The following is a 4072-nucleotide window of genomic DNA, read 5'->3' on the forward strand; positions in this document are numbered from 1 at the left end:
TTTTCTTGGCCTTGGCAGCACAGCACTCTGACCCTTCCCCCCCACCCCCACAGCTGCTTTGGGCAGGCTGTTCTCACAGGGAAGTGCACTCATGCTCTTTTCCTCTGGCGTCCCTACCTACCATCTGGGCTGCCTTGAGCCGATGCCTCAACCCTTCCTGAAGTTGTTCCCTTTCTCATGGAGTGACATGTGGAGCACCTAAAGCCATGGAACCTTCCAGGCACTTCCAAGCGTAGCCATATTCCCTTTGGCCGTCGCTGCTCAGCAACCCTGCACTGGGTTCCACCCAGATGTGGAGAAAAAGCCTGCGGAGGACTCAGACGTGTGCTGTGAGGCCTGCCTGTGGAAGAAGGGCCGCATTTCCTTAACTTCACCACTGGATCTACGGATATCCAGGCGCCTGCTCCTCAACCTTTTTCTCTGCAGCTGTCTTTCTTTGCACGAAACAGAGGCCTGGGAGGCACATGCTCTGGCACGCCAAGCTCCCTGCTTCAGGCTCAGCTGGGCTCCTACAACATCAGGATCCACTAGCAATGACCATCGCCTTTACTTGTAGAATGGAAGCCATTGTGTTTTGTTTCTTTGTTGCTGCGTAATGAATGCCCCCAAGTGAAGTGGCTTCACACAACCACACTTTATTATTGCACGTGATTCTGAGGGCTGACTGCGACGTGGCTCTCTAGTTTTTCTGTTATTCTTGTTTTGCTTCTCTCCCACACCTGTTGTCAGATGGGCCCTGGGCTGCAGTGTCCTGGGTGGCTTCTCTTGTTCCCTTTTTTCTTCCCTTCTCCTTCATACCAGCTTCCTATGTACCCTCTAGATCTCAGCAGATGCCTCTGATCGCAGGAATGAATCCCTTCCCTCAAACCCTCAACTTCTCCTTCACAACTTGCATCACCTGTATGGTGTCTGGTTGGTTGTCCATCCCCATTCCCCACCTCCGGTGGGTTGTGAGTTTCATGAGGGTAGGACCAGCCCCATTTTATTCATCTTTATATCTTCATTGTTAAATAGAGCACCCCACCTATGTTAAATGTGCAGAAAGTATTTCAATAAATGAATGAATGACCACTAGGAATCCATCTTTTAGTGTTTAGGGGTTGTCTTTTCTCCTAAATCCTAAACATTGTTTTTCTATGTTCTATAAAGGAAGTCTACACACATCAAATGAAGAAAGAAGATGTACTACCTGAATTACCCCAACAATTCAAATGAAGCACTCTATTCTCAATTATTTATAAATTGAAATTGGTTTGTGAATGTTATAAGATTATCTGGGTAATTCCTTGAATTTCTGTTGATTTAATTAGATGTATAAACAGAAAAAAAAATTCTTACACTTGATAAAGTTGGGTTTTTTTTAAGCCTGTATTTCTGCCCATTAGCTGACACAGTTTTAGAGGAACAAGAAAAGCCATGGTCAAATATATGTCTCTATAGGAAGGCTGGAGGAAATGTTTATCAATTCTTTAAAATATAAAGTTTCCTAGCTCCTTGACTTTGGCACTTGCAGGCTTTGCCTTCATAAATACATAAGAAGTGTTTAACAGAAGTATATTGATACAAATGCTATAATCTGTCTTGGGAAAACTGGCTGATGGGGAAACTTGACTTGTAAGACAGTGTTGCTTTGGTGATCTCAACCAGCCTACTGATTTTTTTCCAAGGGTTTTATTCAGAGAAGGCATGATATAGAAGATAAAGTAAAGGAGATCAACAGTTACTCAAACCACATTAGAAACCAGGTTTGTTTAGTTTCTTTGCTGGAGACATTTTGATAAGCAGACATCATCGTTAATCTTTGTTTCTATTGGGGCTGTCTTATTTTCAGTCCTCCTTACCTCTCAAAATTAAACTGTGATTATTACTTGGACACTTTTAGAGCTTATTCATTCCAATAGGAATTTTCTTTGAGATCTGCCTAGGAAATGTACTCCTAGTGCAGCTACACGAACCCCAAGTTCAACTTCATAAAAGTAACCATTTCTGTTTATCAATTTCTAATTATGAAATAACTCAGCTGAGAAAGAAATCCATAAATGAAGGGTCAGGCCTCTCTGCTTAACTGATCCAGAGAATTGCCTGTGCTCTCCTGCTTCTGTATGTGGTTCAATTTCATTGTCTTCACTATTATCCTTTCTTCATTGTCTTCTTTCCTTCTCAGCACTTTTTTCCCTTATCTCTCCAGGATGGCTGCAATTTTTTCCTGTATCCTTTCAGGATAGGGTAGTCTGTAATTTTATATTTGGTTTTGTGTAACACTTCTAATACTTACTAGGAGTGACATCAAATGTATTCTTGTATATTTGATTTGTACTTAAAGGAATTTAGGGACATTGTCTGTTTTATCTCCGTGAGATCGCCAGTAACTAAAATAGCATCCGGTACATCGTAGACACTCAAGGCATTTTGTTGCATAAGGAAATGAGTAGAATACAAGTGAGGGTTGAAAGGTGAAAATTGTCTTCTTTACCAACTTTGCAAATATGTTTCCAAACAATATTGCTCTCAGAAAACATTGCATCATTAAGTGTTTGTCATCTGTTAACTGAACAGATTGATTTCACAGGTTCTATTGACCCAGTGAAACATTCAACATCGGACACTCAGCACCTTATATCAACTCTGAGAAGTCTGGATTAAGGGAATGGAAAAGGATGAATTTCAATTTAGGATCCACTTTGAAAGGAAGAGTCTTTAACACCATGAGATTGGACCTTGAGTATCTATTTCAGTGTCTTTAATCCAGTTTAATTTCTAATACTATTAAGCCACAAACAAGGGCAAAAAGAGATTTCTCTTTTCCAGAAGTGAACCCTTGAGTTACATCCAAAGCTATCACCTCAGATGAAAATAATATGATTTACCACAAGAAAAGTTTCCATCTCCTTTTATCCAGGGTTGGAAATAGGGGACCATGTGTGACAAGTTTGTTCAGGATGCTAATGATGCCATCAGATTCTAAGTCACAGGATGCAAAGTGATGGTCTGAAGACCAAATCTGGCCCACAGATGTATTTTATTTGATCTACACTATTTTTCTTCATTGAATTAGTTGCCAATATAGAAAGTCAGGAGAATGCACACAGAACCCTGGTTTTCTCCCCACCACCCCCCTTGAAAAAGAAAACGAAAAGATAGAGCAAATTGGATTCACAATCCCAAATTATAATGGTAATTAGCTGGTGTTCAAGTTCAAATTCCCATGACTGGCTGCTTCCCTACCATAGTCTCCCCACTGCCTGTTTTCACTCTGATACTGAAGAGTTTCAATTTGCCATCCCTCATCACCCTGCAGTTTTCTTTCTTACAGCCTGCGCACCCCATCTATTTCTTTTATCTGTCTGGGCCCTGCATGTAACTACCATCTTGAATGTCACAAATATTGTTAAATTTCCATCCTTCTGGCTGAGATTCAATATACAAGTGTTCTGATTATGGCTAGACCTTCATCATTCCAAGTCAGCTGGCTGATTCCATTCGTTCCTCCGAAATTTTTGTGTGCGTGTGTGGTCCCTGAAGAAGTGGGGGTGGGATCAGAAAAAGGACAAGTTGTGTGCTCCCTTCAGGAGCACATATACTAAAATTGGAGTGATACAGAGAAGATTAGCATGGCCTCTGCTCAAGGAGAAAAAGGACATGGTGAGTGAAAGAATCAGTTATTTCTGTGACTCTGAGAAGAGGAAGCCTAATCTGAGTGTGTATAATGCCATGATTATTACAGCACATATTATGTATTTATGTATACAGCTAGTGCTATATATACATATATATGTACATAATCATGCATACAATCACTTATACTGTCCCCCTGGGGACATGTAAGGGTTTTTTTTTTCAAGTTAATTTTAACTATACAATTTTTTTAAGTTGATTTCCTTAATTTTTTTATTCACTTATGTTACTTTTATTACCATAGTACCTGGATATTATAAATATAAAATTAGAAATTAACAGTACAATGTATATGGTTTCTAACACATTTATACCCACAATTCATTGACAATTAAATGCAAACAGAATAACACAAACAATACAAGCCAAGTGGCTAACACCAATTTGACATGACTGT

General features: G+C 39.9%; 1 non-coding gene across 1 annotated transcript; it reads left to right on the forward strand.

Moving 5' to 3' along the window:
• The first annotated feature begins 3556 nt into the window (after nucleotides 1-3556).
• LOC123790617 (U6 spliceosomal RNA) lies at nucleotides 3557-3664 on the forward strand. Its single transcript, XR_006779145.1, has one exon. It is a non-coding gene; the product is annotated as a U6 spliceosomal RNA (small nuclear RNA).
• The last annotated feature ends 408 nt before the right edge of the window (nucleotides 3665-4072 follow it).

This window comes from Ursus americanus, chromosome 5 (genome assembly GCF_024610735.1).
Source record: "Ursus americanus isolate L20-20 chromosome 5, mUrsAme1.1.p, whole genome shotgun sequence".
Lineage (NCBI taxonomy): Eukaryota > Metazoa > Chordata > Mammalia > Carnivora > Ursidae > Ursus > Ursus americanus.